Here is a 23,054-nt window from a genome sequence, read left to right as displayed (position 1 = left end):
ATAGGTACAAAATCTTCACTGCAAATTCAAGGTAGGCAGAATATTAAAAGAAAAGAGGAAGTTTAAAAATTAAGTAACTTGTAATAAAATCATAACAAACTGAAATACATTTTTTTACATTTCTGAATTCTTTTGGCATGGAAATGTATGATAATTTTGTAAAGTTCTTTACTAGTTTATTTATACCAGTATCTCAAAGAGCCTGAAAAACACTCCTATTGTGAGTTTAAATATATATTAACTTTTGAAGGTTTAGTCAATTCTCAAATGTTGAAAAACAATAAACATATTGTTAAAAACATTATTATTCTAAGAACAACCCATTAAATCACAAGCAGTAATCAATAGAGGTACACATTTATCATTTCAAAAATAAAAACTTAATGGAGATTTGATGGAAAGCAACAATTACCAAAGGAGTACTAATGCAGAATTGATATTCAGTGCTAACAAATTAATTTCGAAGCTAATTGAAAAGAAACGTTGCTTTGAATAACACCACTATAAGAAATAGTTATTGTTGTGATTTTTCATTATCATTTTTAAGACTGTTCTGATGTATTCTTTATATAGAACACCTGGTAATATAAGTGTTTTTAAGGTAGGATTATAGTAAGAAATTTTATGAATAGAAAAAGATAACCCTTGGAATCAGAAGGTCCACATCTGAAAAGTCTGGATGTCATTAGAGCCTAACCTCTAAAAGTTACTTAGATTTTATGTTGGGGAATGAAAAGACATACCTTTCTATCACCTAGCATGCTGCTGTGTGTCACTCATTGCTGGTTTTCCACATTCTCTCCAGTTTTATGTTCCATTTACAGACTCTACAGAAATAATAAAAGACCTAAAGCAAAAGCATCCTGTTGAACTTATCGTGAGTTTTATCCTTTGTCATTTGAGAATTTGCCATCTTGACAATTGCAAACTTACTCACAAATAAAAGTTAGATGAGATACATTTAGGCACAGTTATTCCTTTCCAAACATTCTTTCTACCACTAAATGTTCTTTTCCATTTGACAGTAGCATTTAGGAGCTATGTCTTCACTCATTACTGCTGGTGGATCTGAAGTTATTTCAGTCGCAAGCTGATTTTCAGGTCACTATTAAAGTGACTGGTACTTTGTTTGGTAGCTCTCTCTCTGTCATCTTTTATATAAAGAAACTGTCTCCAGTAGCTCACTTATTCTGATGCCTTTAAAACCTTAATTCCTTGACTATCAGAATCTGGTGGCTATTAGTATTGACTCCTAAAAGTTTACTATGGCTTAACTCCAACGCCTTAGTTTTTCCTTCCGATAATGAGTCTTCAGTCAGTCTAGTGCAGCAGGTTTTTAACAAATATTTGCAGAAAATTGGACAGATATTTTGCATATGGTCAACCGACATCTCTACTAGGACAACAGCTGATACGTAAGTACTTGCATTGGTGCTTACATTAGACTTTTCAGCCCAGGGAAGTTATTTTATCTAGTTTGTTGGAGGTAAGGTGGAAGTCATTCCCCTCTGCTAGGATGTTCTCAGGTAAACTAGTTAGAATCACCTCATTTTTATACTTTTGGGGTATACTTTTCTGTCCCTACTGGCTAACTACAGCAAGCAACTTTCTGGTTGCAAAAGGATCCAGAAACTTTCTCGAGAACCAACTTATCATTGTGTCCTCATGCTCGTCTTCTCTAGAGGAAAAAAAAAAAAGTCAACTTCCCTTGGACAGAAATGGTTTCCATATACTCATTAGTAAGTCTTAGTCTGCACTATATTTTATTTACATATTCAAGTATCCCTAACATGTGATATGGTGTTGCCTCTATGTTTCTGTGTGTCCAGTGACAAAAAGATTGCAACCAAAGCTTTTCTTCTTTGGTTACAAAGTTCCTCACTAAAGACTAGAGAATGTTAACACCTTTTGTTTTAAGCAGTGTTTCTTCAGTGGTATAAATCTTTCAGACTGTCTTTCAGTCTGTTGATGCAATTGCTGTGTTGCCTTATTTTCTCACACTTCAATACAGGGCTATGAATAGCTGATATTCTTTTCTTAACATCAACAAATACAGAATAAGTTTAATGAGTAAATTACGGAGTGCTACCTGCAACAGTGCTTGGGAGGTCTAAAATGAGCTTCACTAGTCTTCTGTTCTGGCCAATATGTTTTTATACACATTCTTAATTGTATATGTTTGAAACTGCATTAAATGTCATCCTAGACTTTTTTTTTAAATTTTGTCAAACTCATCCATCCGTTCATCCATCCAACCATCCTTCCATTTATTCTATAAACTTGTTATTGCTCTAGGCAATGGAGATAGAAAAACGAAAGACATTCTGCCCTAAAGGAAATCATAGGCCTGCAAGGGAAACAAGCAAGTAAACACAAAATTACAGCACACTGGGATTTTTTTTTTCCTTTTGCTAAGAGAGCACAGAAAATGAATGGCTGAGACAGTCTGAGTGGGTTCAGAAAAGAATTTCTTGAGGTACTTATCTCCATTGAGTTTTAAAGGATATGTAAATGAGGTGATCAAAAAGTGGAGAAAGATGTACAAGGCACAAGAACAACATACACAAATAATAACATACACTATTATAATAGTATAATTCAGGGTAACTGGAGCACATAGTGTGAGGTGGGAGAAGTGGTGGGGAGAGAAAAAAGAGAAAGTTGAGAGACAGGTTATGAAGAGCCATTATCTTAAGGGGTGTAGATATTTTTTATTGAAGGTCATTGAATTTATTGAAGATTTTAAGATAGAAAATGACTTAATTTGCACTTTAATTTTGGAAAAATGGGGTGGAGTGTGGCAAGAGTGAAGGCAAAGAAATAGGGAATTTTAATAGCTGAAGTATGAAGTAATGATAATCTGAACTGAAACAATGGTAGCAGAGATTAAGAGAGGGAAAACAGATTTGAAAGTAATTGCTCATAGTTGTAATTTTACATTTAGTTATGTGATTATTTGATATCACATATCACATATCTTTATTAAATATAAACTCCAAGATACAAAGACAGGGTTTGTTTGGGCCCATTTTGTATCTCCCATGCATAACACAGTACCTGACATACAAGTGCTTAATAAGCATTTGTTGAATGAATTCTATAATAAATGAATTAAAAAAATGCATTCATATTAAATACATAATATGAACTGGACAGTATACTAGGCAGTGAGGATACAGTGATGGACAAGCTAGGCAAGATTCCTGTTCTCATGGAGAAATTTTTAAAAGGGGAGAGACAAGTAATAGAACTTGTGATAATCAGTACTACAAAAGAATGAAAATAAGGTTTTTGGGTAGTGCTGAAGTGGGAGTGGCTAGATCACCAACAACTTTTAGGACAAGTGACATCTGACTTGAGATTTGGATAATAAAATAAGAGCCAGCCAAGGACAGATCTGGGAGCAGAGAGTTCCAGACAGAAGGAAATGAATAAGCGAATTAGACAGATTTGACAGGATTTGTTGACTGATTGGATGTGGGAGTAAGAAATAGGCCTAGGATGATTCATAGTACCTAGAAAATGTATTTTCTGTTATTTCTAAATGAGCTCAGGGATACTGGAAAAAGTGCAGATAGTGACATAAACTGAGTTCCGCACTGGAACTATTGACTTTAAAGAAGCTGTGATGCACTGAAATCCATAGATGGTAATCCACCTCTGAGATACTTTCTTTCTAAGAACAGAAAGGATATAGACTGCACCTCTAAAGGACTGTTACCGTAGACTGACAATATCTTCAGTTTACTACATTTGCTGAAAGTCTTCTCAATACCTCCTGTTATTCAGGGTCAGTAGACTCTGTTTTGTTTCATACTTTTCTGTTAATGTGGTCCTCCAAAAGTATGATGGCTATTAATTATTGGTAAGCTTTAGACAGGATTAATTATTTCCATGAGAAATCTGGAAATCTGGACTCTTCTATCGCATTCTTCACTACCATGCCTCACTACTGTTTTAATTTCCACTTTCCTGTAAAAATAGTTTCACTTCTGTTGAAAGAGGCCCAATTCTTTTGGGACCTCATCCACTACTTCTGCCCAGCAAAATAATCTATATGTCATATAGCAGAACCTACCACCAATTTTCTATACTTAACCTTAGATTTGGGAGTCTGGTTCAGATCTGGGTGGTATACTGCAAATATGTTTTGATACTATTTTAGGCTACAAATAGCTCCATTTACACCATAAAAGAGAAGAAAGAACATTCGACTTCTTTCCTGAGGATATTTTTGTGGTTAATTTTGGAAAATATTGTACTAACTAATGATCTTCCAAGGTAGAAAGTGTCCTTTACATACAGACACGCCAGAGACTGCCCTATTAAGTAAATGCAAAGCTACTACAACTTCACAATGAAATATTATCTCAATAAAAAAGGCTCAACTACAAGGAATTCAACCTGATAAATTTGTCCTACCTGTCAAGATAACTTTTAAAAAGTGCCAGAAAGTTAGACTTTAGAGACCGATTTTATCAAGTGTGGGTTGGACCTGGGAGCCACTTTTCTTTAAACTGCAGGAATACTCATGATTTCCAGCTCCACAACACACAGAGACACTACATTAGTGTCTCTGTGCCTTTATAAGGCATAAAGCAAAGTTCCTCTGGTCTAGAATTAATTCTCCATTAGCTTATGTCAATGCTACTTCCATCGACAGTTGGATCTTGCCTGCTTTTTCAGTTCAATGGTACCAGTTTAACACTTCACTCCCTTGAACTTGATTTTCTATCTCCTCAGATATAGTTGGCCTTTATCAAACCTGTTTGCTAGAGCTCCTCCTTTTTAATCTGATTTCTACTCTTAGCTCTCTGTGAAATTGATTCGTTAAATTGCTTGCCATGTCTAGCAGGACTCATCATGTAGATCAAATGTTACATTTTAGGAGTCAAAGTCCACTAAAGAGTATTTGCAATTCTCAAGTCCTCACTGCTAGATTTTTACTGACACTCTCATTTTTCTAAAGCAATATGTTGACTCAAGGTCACATTAAATGGTGCCCATTGAATACTGTTGAAGAATACCATTACTGAATTTATTTAAAGAACATTATTTATGAACTTAAAAAAATATCAACACTTGTTGAAGTTGTGATGAATTATAATGTGAAGATTCACAAACTGCTGCTAAAAATTGAAGTAAATATTGTCGGTCTTTCCAACTTCTATCTGAAAATGCTTTATATATACATAAAAATAAAATATAACTTTTCTAAATTTATGTGATTATCATATACACTTTATTTTGGCATAGTTTTAATTCTTTTTAATTTTATTTACTTTTTGCATCTTTTCCTCCTCTCTCCTCTACTCTTTTACTTTTCTCACCCAGACTCTAGCCTCAAGTGACCCAAATATATAACCCAGTATGTAGTCTATTATGTTTTTCTTGATGCTTATAGAATCCATATAAATATAAGGGATGTGGCATTATTTGTTTTATAAAAATGAAATTGTATTATATGCATTTTTCTGAATTTTTCATCTCTCCCTCAATAATAACGTAGAAATCGTCATTTTAATGATTTTATGGTATCACTGTATCATTATTTATTTATCCTTTCCTTTGTTAATGAATTTTTGTTTTATCCAGTTTTGTTTTTGCTGTTGTTTTAGTCATTCCAAACATTGCTGCAGTAAACCTTGTAAGTTAAGTAGTCATCAATAGTTTTGCATATTGGATAAGCCAGAGTCTAATTCTGTTTTATTTCAAATGGGTCACTGTACTGACAACATTTACTAAATTAACATTTATTAAATAATACATACTTTTCCACTGATTTAAAACACCTACCTTGTCATAAAATTCTAGTAATACTAAGATCTGTTTCTGCTTCTGTTTTGTTCCATTGACTTACTTTTTATTTTATGATGATATTTATTTGATATGAATAGCTAATATTATGTTCTGACATTTGACAAGGCAAATCTTCCATCATTAATATTTTTTTGTTATAAATTCTTAACTGTTATCCACAATTCTGTTTTTTCTCATATAAATTTTAAGATTATTTTATCTAATTAAAAGCTTTTGGAATTAAAAGAGAAAGTGGGTTAATTAAATATTGAGTAATTTTAGGAATAAGATTTATGATATTAAAGCATCCCATATAAGAAATGATACATGTTTTCATTTATTCAGATCTTCTTTTATGGCTTTCAATAATAATTTACAGTTTTCTTTCATAAGCAATTATGACTTTCTTCTTAAATTTATTCCTAAATATTACTTAGTTTGTGTTTCTAATGGGAATGAAATATTTATTTCAGTTTATCAGTGTTATTTTTCTAGAATGGGAAAAACTATTGATATTTATATATTTATTTTGTCTCCAACCATCCTGCAAATACCTTTATTCATTTTAGTAGTATATTGGGGTTCAGGTTTGCTAAGTGTACATAAGTATGATTGTATGGTTAGCAAATAATATAACTGTCACTATCAGTTATTTCTACTCAGATTTATAAGTCAGACAGATCTATCTTTGAAACCTGAACTTACCTCTAAGAGTTGTGCAATATTAGGAAAATTGTTCAATCTCCTTAAATCTTATTTTCCCCATCTATAAAATAGAAACTGATAATGGTACCTACATTACAGTGATACCGTGTAGATTAAATATATTGATAAATACAAAGCACTTTAGTATAGTGCTGGCAAATACAAAACACTGTGAAATGAAGGCTGCTATTGTTACTATGGCTACTGAAGAAATCATATGCAGAAAACCAGTTTAAATAGTGAGTGTAAATTTTCTAGCAATATTGTTTCTTAACAATTTTAAAATGAAAAATAGATATACAATTTTAAATAGGCAAGCTAGAAGGGCTTAGGTTCTTTTGAGTAGCAAGAGATTCTCCAGGGACAACATGAAACAAAAGATGACCCAAACAAAAAAATGACAGCCAACTATTTTGCAAAATAGGATCCAACAAAGAATATGTTTCATCTAATGAGTCTTTTAAAGTTTAAAAAACAACAATAAAAAATATCTTATCAGAGAGTTGATGCATACATAAACAAAGAAAAATAAAAGAGATAGAATAGTGTTTTAAATTCCATGAACTGTGAAAATTATTGGAAAAAAGGGAATTGAACTCATAAGTTGATTGCAGTAGAAACAAATATATTAAATATAAATGTCTGCTTACATCATTAACTTAATAGGTTGTTAGTTTAATTTAACTTATTAATAAAGGCAGATAATACAGTTTATTTCAAACATTAACACACCTTATTAAAATCTAACTAATTGGAGTAGGTTCTCTAGGAAAGTTTTCTATTGATTTAAAAATGAGTCAAAATTAACATATCATAATTGTCAGTTTAAAGGAAATATTTCTACTGTTTTGGATTTCTTATTGCTTTCTCAACTTTGCAAAAGTTTTCTCTTAATTACATTTAGAGGAAGGTTGACAATATTTAAATTTTTATAATTAAGCTAAAAAAAAAAAATCTTCCCAAAGTGATTACATTACACTTGTCGAAAGAAAGACTTAATATCAGAAGCAGTTAACTCTAATTGCCACCAGAACAAAATAAAAATTCTTGGTTCATCTTATAATAAAAGTCTTTACAAACCAAAAAGAGAAGACAGAGTATTCAGATTAGCTATCTGTCAATAACGTATTGGATTTGGGGATCATAACTGATATAATGGTAGTTTTGATAACACATATATAGTAAATCTATCATATAGGTATGTGATACTAATATAATACATTAGAAAAGCTATTGAACAAACTTTATATAATGCAGGAATCACAATGCATGTATTTATTGTATGCATATTAAAAAGCATTTAAATTTGTCTTCATCTAGTTACTGAAAATTATCAAGACTCTCAATTCTGATATATATATATATACGTATATATATATGTATAAAATGTTATCCTCATGTACACAGATGATATAAACTGAGTCACTCTTGGCAGAAACATGTGCTGTTATGAGTTGTATATGAAGCCATGGATTTGAATTTGGTATGATCCAGGAAAAACTTGAGGGTAGCAGAAGAACTTATTTTTGTTTGTGAATAGTGATATTTATTTCCTGATCAGTTACCTAGGGTTAAGAGTGCAATTTATAGTTACAACAAAAACTTTCTTACCCTTTCCAGATGTTTACAGAAAACTTGTCCTTAATTGTCTCATTAGTGCCATTTTCTATTAACCATCTGATTGGAATATAAATACAATCCAAATTTTAACCTTCTTATTTCTGTCTAAAGGGGCTTTTTATTAAATGTTGATGCAGAAACAACTAAATTGTGTTTTGTGTATGTATAGATTGAAAAAATATATGGTCTTCCTATAAAAAGCAATAGTAAGTTATCTTGCCTCTTCAAAGATATGTGAGGCAGGATCATCATACTAATGACTATTCTTTCTATGTCACAGAATCAGGAAAAAGGACCTTTCCTAATCTTTTCCTTACCACCAGTTATCATCTATTGACTTGCTTAATAAAAAGAATCAACAGCAGGTGCAATAGGGAAGAATCGGATTATTAAATCAAGTCAAACATATAAAACTACTTAAATTTTTATAAATTCAAATGGGTTATTTTAGGCAGAAGTTCTTTCTGTGTGTGTGTGTGTTTTCTGTAGGTTTTCTCACACTATAAATTATAGTGGCATGCTTTGAACATATTAAAAGATTTATGGCAACATTAAACGAGTCAGCAATAATTCAATGCAATAGCCATGAGTATAAAAACATCACATGGTATTTATGAAAGCATCGATAATGTTAAATTATTCCTTATTCATTCTTATGTACTCTTTGGCTGTCTGAATAATATTTTTTACTGCCTTACCTGAACTAGTTTATATTCAGGAGAAAAAAACATCTCTTATTTCAATAAGCATGCTATCTTCTTTCGGTATTGGCTTGACTATGTATGCTCTGACCTCTTATTTACAGAAGTTGGGCCCCATTCCACCCAGTCCCATAGTCCCTAGTCTGGGCAATTTTTTTTTGCCTGATACTCACTGCCATAAAGATAAGAATGTTCAGTTGTAGCAAGAATAATATTTATAAGTTTACTAGAATCGGCATGCTTGTGAAGTATTGATGGGGTTCTCATCTGCCACAGCATTCTGGTTTAGAATAACTTTTCTAAATTGGCCAGAAATAATTCTAATGGTTTTGAATTGATCTTTATACAATCTTCATGGATACTGAGGCAATTCCATTGTTTTATTTAAGATAAGAACACTTTGAAAACATAATAGACCTTAACCCTGGCATAAAACATGCTATTATATTTACCATCAAGTAAAAAAATAATAAAGGACACTGAATATTTGTCTTTAAAAGTATTATAAAATACATCAATATTAGCAAATAACCAAAAATATACAAATCTTCATTATCCATTGTGTGAACAAAATATAATTTGAAAAATTTTATTGTTTCTATAAATAATCATATCTTTATTCAGACACATTAATAATCCATATGTCTATTCAAGGTTTTGATTAATTAAGTTTGACTTGAATAAGTTTAGCAGATTTCAGTATGAGAATATGAGACACATGATATCTGATTGGAGTGTGGTGGTGGTATATGGTGGTCCACTACTATACTGCCTTTATTACAATTATGCTGTATGCGTATCACTAGGCCTCTGGTTCCAAGTTGAAATATTCATTCTGTGAAAACAAATGACATTTCTTCATTTATTCAACAATTATTGATCAATTGTTTAGTGTAAGGCAGGATGCCAGGCATTGAGGAAGTTACTATGATAAATAAGATAAAAAGACTCAGAGGACAGTTCCTCAGAAGCTAGAGGTCAGATAACATAGAAAGTACAAAATGGGCACTTGTGCCATGGTAATTTAGTGCAAATATCTTATGACTCATGTTTTAGTGGGCCAGAGGGGGTGATTCTAATATCAGTACTTTGGCTTCCTGAGCAGTTGTTATCTGGATCTTGCTGTGTAACTGCCGCCATGAGGTACAGCAGACAAAACAGGAGCAGAACTAGTAAACTTGGAATCCAGAGGGTCTCTTAAAATTCCCAAGTCAAAGGATGATAGGAGAAAATTTCTAGCCTTGGGATATTGATGTAGCCTGCATGGGTATGCCCTGCTTCTCTCTGATTTTTTTTTTTTTTTTTTTTAACCCTAAATGAGACTATTGTAGTATTTGAGTTCCTCTGAGAAGCTTCTTTTGGCTTCATTTTTGTTCCCTCCCTCTGCAAGCTTAAGAATCACTTCCATTTATCATGCATCAAATATGTGAAACGCTATTAGGTATTATATATATATGTAAATATTATTTATAATGCCTACAATCATGATAGAAGAACTGAAGTTCCAAGAGGCTAAATCACTTGCTCTAAAGCACACAGGTACCTTAGTATCTGTGAAAGAAATTTGAATTCGTATTTGTCCATTCTAAAGTCCAAGCCCTCTCCACTTGGCCATGATGTTTTCTCTGCTCCTGATATAGAAAGAGGACCATAGTTTGAGTTAGGAAAAAAGAGTAGATTTTATTTTGTAAACTTAAAATAATATCTCACTAGTCTACGGTCATGCCAACCTGAACAAGCCTGATCCCATCTGATCTTGGAAGCTAAGCAGAGTTGGGCCTGGTTAGTACTTGGATGGGAGACCACCTAGGAAGACCAGGGGCTGTAGGTGTAAAAAATAAAAAAAAATAATAATAAAAATAAGGTATTGTAAGCTGATAAGATCCTTGCAATCTGTGAGATCAATCAAGGGTTGCCTCACCTTAAAAAAATAGTAATATATCACTAATAGAATTTTTTATTTTTTAAAATACTGTTATATTTTGGAAATTTGCCTTGGATTTTAAAGGACTTTTTATTTTGCTATTGAACTGTTGGAACAGCTTTTTTTCTCAAAGCAATATTTATTTTTTATTATATACTTTTCCAGCAATAACTTTATTCTGCATGAAATTGATAAAGATTTCTAAAATCCCACTGCATCAGGTCACCCTAAGTATGATAGAAAAGAGTTTATGATACACTCAAAAATTAATATTTCTGTGCTATCCAAAAAAGTAATATTTCTGTTTCATCTTACTTGTTTAGTAATCCCAGAGAGAAAATCAGTGTGAATTTTTTGTTTGAAAATACAGATGAAAAAAGGGACCGAAAACAATGAAAAAATTTTAGGGAAATTAATTATTCTTCTTTCAATTATATCCAAGGTTTCAACTAAAAACAAGCCAGAGTTAAAACAGAACTATGGTGATTTATTTATTTAATAAATCTACCTTGTTTTGCAGGTAGAATATGAATAGTGAACAAGATCAGTTTATTTAATGGGATTTTGTATCATCTATTCAAAAAATCTTATAAATGTAAGGTATGCTAGATTTTATAAGGAAGTAAATTTTACGTATGAACTAATATTAAGTATTAATCATTATATTTCATTAAAAATATACAAAATATTATGCTGATTACTGAATTACAACTGAAGCAAGAATTTCAAGTTTCTCATTGTTACTACGAAAGGTAACAGCTATCCACTACACAAATCAACTGAGTTAGTATTTTTTTCATCTATTTTCTCCCATAATATACTGAATTTCAGTTCTGCCTTCATTTTGGATTACACTCTTTGAACATACTTCTTTCTATGACAGTCTGAATAGTTATTTTAAATGCAAAATTTTCTATCAGGAACTATATCTAAAAGAAAAAAATAAAAGGTGCAAATTTCTTAATGATAACTCAGGTAGAACAGAATTCCATTAAAATATGGATTATTTTACAATTTCAGATAGATAACAAACTACCAAATACTGCATATCACCTATTAGAGTTTTCTTTTTTTTTTCCTGATAGCAGTTTCATCAAGGGGATGTATAGTAGTTGCACTGGGTTATCAGGAAAGATTTAAAGATTTTGTAAAAATTTCCAAGAACAATGCATTTAGCGACTTTGGTAAAATACGTTTATAGCAAATTATAACTGCATTAAGGATATTTGGATATGAAGCATTTTAGATGGTTTTCTTCCCAAGCAACAACATTTGGGAATCTAGAAGAGGCCATATTATACTGTACCTTCATCATTACATTCTTTAGAACACATTTTTATTTCACATAATGCTATGGAAATTTGTTCTATATTAAAAATATATATAATATATTTTCTTATAAGGAAGCATAATCATAGAGTATATCAAAGTTGACATTTTTTTAATTAAAATAGATAACGTACTCAATTAACTAATTCAAGAAAGTAAATAAAGCCCACCTATAACTAAAAGTGTCAGTTTGAGCCATATCTTTATATTGCTAACATTTTAAAAAACAAAAGATAGCAACAACCTATTTGACATCTGCGTACTCTCTTCAAGGCTAACAATGAGTGGAATGGCTAAACGGTATGGAAGTGAAATAAGAAGAAAGAAAAACCATGTGCATTATGCTTGAGTTAATTTTTTAATAATCAAGAGCCAGCCGCAGTGGACAAATTATTTAGTGAGAAAATATCACAGAGCTTAACCTCCTATTCGTTTCTGCTCTTTACAATCAATCGAGTATTCATCAGCTGCTCACCGAGTGCTTGGCATTTTTCTAAGCAATAAAGAACTTCCTTTTATACCACACCACCTGCCTTCATTTTAGCAAATGTTCTTTAAAAAACCCTTATGCCCCACATTGTTGACAGTATAAAGGTAAATAAATAAGACATAGTTCTTTATTTTAAAAGTTTACAGTCTTCTTGGGGATATACTCAGAAAAAAAATCTAATATAATGTGATAAAGGCTATCATAGAGGAGTGTACAAAATGCTATGGTAGCAAAGAATAAGAAATAATTACTTGTTCCTTAAATGTCAGGAGACACTTTATAGAGAAAGTTGCATTCGAATTATACTTTTAAGATTCATAGTACATCAAAAAGGAAAGGGAAATGAAACATTTCTTTTTGACCCTTTTATATTCCTAGTTACCTCCTTCCCCCAACTTAAGACTTTTTAGTCCCAGATCTGAGGCACTATTCTGTGAACAGCCTAAATTCCCTTGAACAGCTCCTCCTCAATCTGGCATGCCTGTCAAAACCCCGCCAGCTATTTCTTTCTGTGCCTGCAGCTAAGTATTTGACTTTCTGAAGAATGCTAAATGTTGATGAATGAATTTCTTTTAAATATACAAACTTGAATTTCAAACGGGCAGTCAATACTGCTAGATGATTCTATGACACTACCCTAATACATTCACCTTTCATTCTCTAAGAGAACTACTCTTTCACACTTTCTCTCATCTCCTCAATACTCCAGCATTCTCTACTCTCGAGTGATGATTCTTCTTCATGCTTCATAGAGAAAATCAAAGTACTTAATTGAGAACATCCTTATCTTCCCACTCCCAGGCCACCAATCTATAGCTATTTTCTTTAGGATTTTTCCATTTTAGAAGTATCCTTGCTTCCACGGTCAGCTCCTCTACTTGCACTCTGCATCCCATCTCCTCACCTCCTCAAGATTTGGTCTTGTAATTACTTCTGTTCTCTCCTGCATCATTAATTCATCTGTTTCTACTGGATCATTCCCAACAGCTTGCAAATATGCTTTAACATCATCCATCTTAGATAATTCCATGGCACTGTACCTTCATCCAGTTACTGCTACATTTTCCTGGTTCCATTCTGCAACTAAACTTTGTGAAGTTGTCTGTACTTGTTATCTCCTTTTGTTTATCCCTACTCTCTCTGCAATCACTTCAGGCCCTACATAATGCATTACTGGAATAGCTCTCATCAAGCTCATGTCAGTGACCTATATCTTGCTAATGTCCATGCTCAGTTTTCTGTCCCTATCTTATCTGACTAAATGTAAATGCCACTTTTTCACAAAGGTCTTCCCTGACTAGTTTAGCCAGAACCCAACCCAAACAAACAACAACAACAACAACAACAAAAACTAACAATCAACCAATTAAACAAACAAAAAAACCAAACCCACTTTCTATAATATTATCCTGTTTTCTTTATAGCAATTAGCTATCTATCCACTTACTTGTTTATATGTTTATTGTCTATCTCTATCTACCAAGCTTTGAAGAATAAAGAATCTGTCTCTATTTTTCATTGTCATATCCCTCTAGTACCTAGAATAGTGTCTGATACATGTTTGGTACACATTCAATTAGTTATTTTTTAACTAATGTGTTTAAAAGCAACTTGTATGTGATATAAAGTCATATGGACTAAGAACTTATCAGTAAGGGTACAAAGGCACAAATCTGCAAGTCAAATTTAGGGAAGTTAGTGGGGAATGGTTGTAGGAAAGGTAGGGGTCAAAACGAGGTCTTAAATGCCATGTCTAGTAGTTTGGATGCTATTGTATAAGGTATGCGAAACCAAGGTTTTTAATTTTATATTGTCTCTTAAGTAGAGCTGTTAGGTATGAAATCTTCATTTTATAAAACTAAAGTATATAAGTATATTTAAAAAAGGATATTCATTTAGTTGGATATAATAAAGAAATGCCCTTTAAGATTCTCTTAAGTATCAGAAAAGCTTTTTCTTTTTCTTTTGGAAATTGCATGAAACATTTAATCAAAGCAAAGTTTTTGCTTTTAAAAATCTGTTTAATTTATATATGTTTTACTACAACTAGAAGAGTCAATATACTTAATAACATTTTAATATAATTAAAAGACACAAAGTCATTTATCTAAACTGCCACTTAATAACACATTCTTCTTAACAGAGAACATGCTATTCTTACTTTTTAACCAATTCATGTAGCATATTTTCAATCTATCTTTTTAGAACAAATATAAGTTTAAACAGCTAATGCTTGGTAAGAGTCTCAGCATTTTAATCTAATTAATTTTTATTTCTAATCTTATTTATTAAATTATAAGGTATTTACTTTATAACTAGAATATATTGTTATAATGTACTAAATATTGACGAAAGTCATTTTAACATATTTTAAAAGGTTTAAAGAGAAAATGAATAGAAATACAATGTAGTTAGGTAAAGGTTTGGGATCCTTCTGAGCATAAATGATGGAAAACTAAACATAATGGAATAAGAAGTTTGGCAGGGGAGAAATCATAATTTTTAAAAGCCATGGAAGGACAAACTAAAATCTCATATTACTAAAAGGAAATATAAATCCAAAGAAATTAATGTCACAAAGTTAATATCTTATGTGAATTTTTATTTTTAATACTGTTCAGGAACTGATGTTAAATGTCACAGAAACTGTGGAAAACTATAACAACTTAGAAATATTCCCCTTGAGTCTGTTCAACAGAAAAAGCAAGCCTTTTTAGAATGTATTTTGCATACTGAAAGACCTGAATTAACGTTGACTTGAGTAGAGACAGAAGTGAAGGCACAAAGAAAGCAGGAAGTCTAAGGAGAATTAGATACATTTCATTTGTTTTAGTGTGTATTATTGAGCCAACTATCAAAAATAACATAGTTCGTTGTCTTCTCATTGAGAGTCCTTTTTAAAAATAAAACTCAAAACATGGATAGAAGAGACTCTTTTAAAATGCTGGAATAAAACCTATCTCCTAAAGTTCAGTTTTATTCTGCACTTAAAATACAGCTGCTCCTTGACTTACGATGGGGTTATGTTCTGATAAACCCATTGTAAATTGACAATATCGTTAAGTTGAAAATGCATTTAATACACCTGACCTACCAAACATAGCTTAACCTAGCCTGCCTTACATATGTCCAGAACACTTACATTACCCTACAATTGGGCAAAATTATCTTGCTGTTGTCACTGCCAAGCATCACAAGAGAGTATCATACTGCATATTGCTAGCCCAGGAAATGATCACAATTCATGTACGGTTTCTACTGAATGTGTATGGCTTTTGCACCATTGTAAAGTCCAATCATCTTAAGTGGGCAACCATCTATATTATAGAAGGGCTCTAGTGAAAATCAATTCAGATCTCACAGTCAAACCATAATGTGAAAACTTTGCCTTGAAAAACTACAACAGATTTTCGAAGCTACCACTCTGCATGCAGAATCTATGACTAATTTCATAGCAAAAGCGATGGCAAAATTAAGGGATAATTAGGAGTTTTTTGGATAGAAAAAGAGAAGGTACAAAGGTGTATTGTATATTGGATGCAGCAGAAAAGCCCTGCGGGATGGCGAATGTTGGCAGGTAATGACACTAGAAATGCTGGCTCCAAACTATGAAGGGTCTTGATATGTTTGTCTTCTGCAAGCTGTGAGCAGTTCTTGTGAGCTTTTAAATTGACATGTGCCATGGTGCATTTTAATAAGAAAGCTCCAACAATGGTAAGGAGATGGATTCTAGTGGGAGAGATGAGAGAGAGAGGAAATACTGGAGGCTAAGGCAAATAACAGTAAGGAACTCAAATAGGTCGGTGACAGAAGGAAGAAAAGAATGCTTAGATGGGACATAAGTTGATGGCAGGTGGATTTGGGGTGGTAGGAGAGAAAAAGAGAATTATGATTTCTAATTTCCGTGATTAAGTGGTTGGTACTATTGTTAGGAAGTTATAATAAAAGGCCGGAGATGTCTATTTGGTTTGGTTTGGTTTGGTTTTTGGTGGAGTGGTGTGTCGGGGAGAAAGATGAAAATGATTTCAGTTTTGATATGTGGTGAATATTCTGTTTAAGATCTGGCTATCAGAATACAAAATTGGAAATCAGGTAAATGTTTGCAATTTAATACCAGAAAGGTAATGTCTGAGACCTCATGTATAGATCTAGTTACTAGGTCCTTTGTGTCTTTGTGTATTTTTCTACCCCAAGACTGAGACCAAGATCAGTACTGTTATGAAGATCAGAACATATATTTAGTAAAGATACTATATTTATCCATCAAGGGGAGTTCAATCATTCCCATTAAGCTATTTGAATTTGCAAAGCTGCAGTAAATGGATTTATAAAAGTACATGAAGTCACAAATGATGAATATATTTCTTCTGGTGCTTGTTGAGAGTTTCCGTTTATTTATTTATTTATTTATCATATCTTTTAGAATCTTAGTCCAATTTACCCAAAGAAACTACCAATTTTAAAAAGAAAAAAAAAACAGTCTTTAAGAATTGATAAATAGATATTTAAAGTTTTCGTATACATTATTGAGGATGAGAGACAATCATTTATGAGTTCTCATTACAGTACTGCTTGAAATTAAGAAAAGAAAAATACTATCACACATTATTTTTAAGCCTTTATTATAAAAATACTAACCCCCCCCACAATTCCCTTTCTAATGAAGAGATTTTTATGAAGTAAAATGAAAAAAATGTCAATATTTTTGCCAATCTCATGCCAATCTTTTCTTGCACACACTCAAGTTTTCCAAGTGCCAGAGCACACTACTTTTGTTTAAACAATTTCCTGATCCTAAATGGTCACAAGACTCATTTTCATCAACTATGACCCAAAATACAGTTTATAGTTTAAAGAAGGTAATGACTACCCAGTATTCTTTAAAAATAATGACTCTGAAGTTCAAAGAGGTTAAATAATTCATAAATAAGTGGCAAAGGCCTGAATACAAAACCAAGTTGCTCTGGCTATGAAGTATATACCCATTCAAGTGCATTATAACTCTTCTCATATGCAACAGGACTAAGTACAGGCTAAAAGCCTTGAGATCCAATGAAACTGAAGCCACAGAACTCTCAACCTCACTATTATATCAGGCAGTTTTTATCTTTTGGTAAATTTAATCATCAGAGATTAGCGTGGCAACTGATTTAAGTAGTCTGAAAGAGGGATCTGATCTAATGGTTTTATTTGGCTTTTGTACACTCCCCTTAGCTCCTTACTGGACTTGACACAACTTTAGCTAACCATATATTCTTAATTCTTTTATGTTGAACATAGGCTAAAAAGAATACAGTTAATTCTCAAGAAAGAGAAAGGCTATTGTCTTCCATTTTGTGAATCGTTGGAAGGTATATGTTTGTTTGATGTTTTAGAAGGAACTCTAATAATTACATTGTTATGATGCATTATAATTTACAGAATGCTTTTAAATCTATATATTATAATTATCACTTATTTCATTTGAATTTAAAGTATAAGACCAGATGAGAAGGAGTAAACAAAATACTCAGTTCTAAATGCAATTCTCTATGACAAAAAAGCCACTAATATGGTTACCCTTTGTTAGCTAGCTTTTCATATGGTTACTTTTGATACAGATAACCGAAAATAGGATGGTAGCATGGGTTTAGCAAAACATCATGCCTTATAAATTGATATACATTGGTAAAAGCATAGATAATCTGATTATAAAGATACATTGTATCCAATTATGTATTACAGTCACAAAAACAGAGTTAATAGAAACATCAAAAAACTATTCCGTAAGTTGTGCCTGACAATGGCATTTTTTGTTACAATAGCACTAAAAAACCTATTGATGTATTTTATTGAAGTAGCTAGTACAGTAATGCCAAATGAGATAAATTCGTTAATAGAATCACTGAAATGAGAAGAGAAAATGACTTAGTCATACCTGTCCAGTTGAGAATACGTATTCTTTTACGAATTTTTCTTCACTAGGCTGACAATGATAACTAGTAGTAAAACAGATAACCAAGGAAGAGTTTCACAAAGTAAAGCACGACTAGTACATTATAGATTTGGAAGTCTGCTTATAATCTTGTTTAAAAGGAATAAATGAACTTACATGAAAACTAAAAATGTTATTTGCAAATGAATAGAAATTTGAGTGATAAATATAATATGTAGTATTTATTGCAATTCAAGTAGCAAAAAATAAATCCCCAGTACATATATCATTCACACATGAAGAACTTTTATCATTGAAATGCTCATTTTTATAGTTAAACATTTTAGTACATAAATGCAAACTCTCTACTTGCCTTCTATACCTAAGAAATGAAATTACTTTTCTCCACGTGATATTATTCTTTTCTTTACTTTAAAGAATTTGTTTGAAAATCACTTTTCAAAATAAGTTTTTAGGTGGAAACAATCATAAAATTATAAAAAGTTCCAAAGTACTATACAAATAACTTCTCTGAACTACTTGAGAGTACGTTGTAAACCTGGTGGCCTATCATTCCCAAATACTTTAGTGTGTATATGCTACAAACAAGAACATTCATCCACAAAACCAAAATACAACTCTCTAGATTAGGAAATTAACATCGATCCATTGCAACCATCCAATCCTTAAACTTTATGCAAGTTTTGCCAATTGTTTTAGTTATAACATTCCTTTAGTTTTCTTCAGCCTGCAATAATCCCTGTGTATTCTTGACTTTCATGATCTAATGTCTCTCATTAATAGTGCTTTAATGTAATTCTGCTTTTAATTTATATTTATAATTCAGGGGAATCTTTTTTCTTAGAGTATGTCCAGATAAAGTATAATGTTTTGACACCTTCTGTGAATTTATGTGTGTTATGTTTGGGTCTTCAGGCATTCATAGAGGGGAAATTCTGTAGAGTTTCTGGATCTTTGTTTTCAGGGACACATCTCTAAGTAAAAACATTGATGGCTAAAGTATAAAATAATGTATAATGGATACACAATTTTCTAGTTTTTAGCATACATAGTTTAGTAGTTTCAGAGTATCATTCATGCTTGTACTTGGGAAAATTTTTCTTTAAATTTATTCCTTAATGATTTCTTGTTTTATGGAGAGTTCAAAAAATTTCACAGATGACAGTGAAATATAATCCTATTACTGAACCAAAATAAATTTTGCTCAATAAAATATTCTCTTGAGCAAACATCCTAGAAACATTTATATAATTAAAATTATCCATTTGACAAATTTAGTCCTTTAACATTGAAAGGGTCCTTTATTTTGGTGATTTTTCATGATATTCTAGGTATTTTGATGTGGCTTATTTTACATAAAAAGTTAAATAATTTACTTATAGGTGAAAATAAAAATGTGAAAACTCACAATGGGCCATGAATATATTGGAATAGATACAATTGAAATTTTGGAATTAATACTTTTCTAGATTCAGTAGTTTTTTTCAGCTTCTCAGAGGGGTACATGATCCAAAATCAAATTTGTAATCTCCACTCTGAATCTCTTCTTCCAACAGCTCTTAAAAGGTCCTTATTCAACAGGTTCATTCAATTTTTTCATTCTAGTTTGGTCACCAAAGTTTATTCTATTTATTGATATTGCCCCAGTAATTCTACGGGAACATGTCTGAAATATTCCTCTTAGTGATAGCAGATTGGAGAATCACACTTCATGCCTTGTCTACCCAGGAGGGAGGGCAAATGTAAACATTAATATTAGCTTAAATTGTGTTTTCTTTTCTTCATGTTACTTCATATTTTCAAAATTATTACAGAATCATTTACATAAACTCATATTTTAGTTCAAGTTAAAACAAAGTTAATCATAGTCACAATATATTATTAATGGATGGACCATATTTTAACTTAAGGTATCAGAAAATACTCATAAATATGGAAAATTTTTTATTTAAAGATAAAACACACTATTGTTACTAACCTTGTATATGTTATATTAATCCACAGAATTGGTTCCTAAATATCATTTCAAAAAATTGTTCTTATCTTTTCATATTTATCTTGAAATATATTATGTTTCTTGATTAAATGTATCATATTTTAATGACAAAAGGAAATAAATAAGTTATACTACTTTTATATTTTCTTTAGTTGTTATAAATATTAATTTTCTTAATTTAAAATTACTTTCCTCCCTTCTCATGACTTAGCTATTATGTATAATTTGAAACAAGTGTGTGTGTGTGTATGTGTGTGTGTGGATGTGTATACATAAGTTCAAAATTCAAGGCTCAGCTATCAGTCATTGAAAACCCCCAATCATTTATCCTTGTCCTCCTCTATCTGATGCTCACCAAACACTCATGTAATTACAATATTTGGTATCCCATATAATTTTCTATGTGGAAAATAGTCAACTGACAAAATGCTCAGGATGCATGACAGATAGTTCTCATTTGAATTAATACATCAGCTTTCTTATTTATTTATTGAGTGCTCACTATGTGCCAGCATTTTTTTAGGCTCTGGATAATCAGCAGTGACAAAACAAACAAACAAACAAACAACACAATCTTTTTTAATAGAGCTTAGGTTCTCCTGAAGAGATTATCTCTAAGTAAACAGAGTCAAAATAACTATATTTATTTTGAGAACCATAAGTGCTATGAAGGAAATCAAATGTTAAGAGTGAAATGGTGTAATAGCTAAGAGGGAACAATCTTATAATGTGATTAGGGAAAGCCTCTGAGGAGGCAACACCTGAAGAAAGTCATAAAGCATAAGGAAGATCTAGCCATGAAAAGATTTGTGGTAAAAGAATTCTAGACAGAGAAATATCTAGTGCAAAAGTATCAAAATAGAACAAACTCATTTCTGACTTGCCTTCAAAAATATAATTATGAGAATAATTCTGTTATGAGAAAAACACTATATCTGGACATCTAAAGGTTTCTTTTTTTTTGGTTAGCTGTTTTCTTCAGACGTTCAAAGTTGTCAATTATAACTTATAATTGAGACCCATTGTTTTAGTAATTCAATGTGTAGATGAGAAATTTAATTTTTTCATTCATTCGTATATCTAGAGGAGTGATCATAATGAAATGATGTAAAAATTTATAATACTAGCTTCTATTTAATGACAACTTGTTTTAGAATCTGCACTTATCAAAAATGTCTATCAGTTTACTTAAAGGATACACATTTTAATATATAGTATATTGTAATTCTTATACATTTTTACCTTTTCACAGATTGTCAGGCATATAGACTATAAGACAGAAGATGAAAAGAAGAGAAAATCACTAAAGACCTACAAAAGATTTGGAATCTTATTTTTATCCCTGAGGAAATCATGACCTATCTCTTCTTGGAGTAATTATTTTAAAACTAAATTGTTTTTACTAAAAGTACATTTCTTTCTTTACTTTTATTGGAAGTGTAAAATAAAGGAGAGTAGAAAGCTCTCATATATCTCAGTTACAGGTCTAGATTGGTGATCAGAAGATACTATATGTAATACATAGAGAAAACACATAAAAGACTAAACTTCTTTCTGAAAATGTTTTTAAATGTAAAAACTGTAACAGCTATACAAGTCATACATACATAACAGTCTACCAAGGAGATCCACTGTCATTTCTACACATCTTTACAATGTTTTTTACACCAAAGATAGTTGAATGCATATTATCCTACTTACTTTAATTCTGTTTGATATTGGGCCACAGTCTCAAAGCATACAGAATAGCCACGAACAATTTATGAACACTGTTACTCATTACTCGGAATCATTCACACACCTACTTCATATCAAGTCCATAATATCAATATAGTCAGGCTTTAATTTATATTTAAAATTTACATCTTAAAAATATATATTTAGAGACCTGATAAACTATGTTAGATTTATTTTATATTTCACATCAAAACTATTGTTGAAGAGCAGAGAAGAATGGCTTCTCTACACACTCAATATTTTCTCCTAGATCTAAATGTAAATATTTAGATGAAGGTGACAACTGACCTTTCAGTATGGTTTAATTTCTACTTAGCCATGTTTCCACTTTTAAATGTAATATTTAAAGCATTAGGTATGCAAATGGCACTAGCTGCACTAGCTGCATTTGCAGGAGATTAATACCAAACCAGTAACACTTTCAGTCATATTCTCACCTCCGTTTATGCCTCCAACCTGGAAGAGGTGCTTTCCATTAGACCTATGCATAACGAATGCTTTGGCTTAGAGAAAGGCTACTCAAAAGGCAGGGTGTCCAGATACAGCAACATTTCCTTCTTTTCATGTTTTCTCCTTGTCTTCCACTTATGGAGGAAGAATAGATGTTTTATTTCTATGTATATATTATTTCTACAATATATGTATTTTATCCCTATGTATATTTTATCTCTATATATGATAAAATTTTTGTAAATAATATCACACATTAAATGTATTTGAAGGTATTTTATTGACATATTGGCTGAAAAAAAATCGATGAATTTCAGCTAGTTTGGTTAGGGAAAGGATTTAAAAAGTAAAAAATAAAAGTAAGTTTT

The 23,054-nt window shown here is 31.5% G+C and overlaps 1 protein-coding gene and 1 pseudogene across 2 annotated transcripts in view; one reads left to right on the top strand and one right to left on the bottom strand.

Moving 5' to 3' along the window:
* LRRC7 (leucine rich repeat containing 7) overlaps window positions 1–23,054 on the bottom strand; it is a 275,996-nt gene that overhangs the window by 189,514 nt on the left and 63,428 nt on the right. The gene's annotated exons all lie outside the window — the stretch shown is intronic.
* On the top strand, window positions 10,538–10,656 carry LOC112485842 (annotated as a pseudogene).

Source organism: Pteropus alecto, unplaced genomic scaffold, assembly GCF_000325575.1.
Source record: "Pteropus alecto unplaced genomic scaffold, ASM32557v1 scaffold25, whole genome shotgun sequence".
NCBI lineage: Eukaryota > Metazoa > Chordata > Mammalia > Chiroptera > Pteropodidae > Pteropus > Pteropus alecto.
Note: the sequence above shows the minus strand (reverse complement) of the source record. Positions and strands in the feature narration are given on the sequence as shown.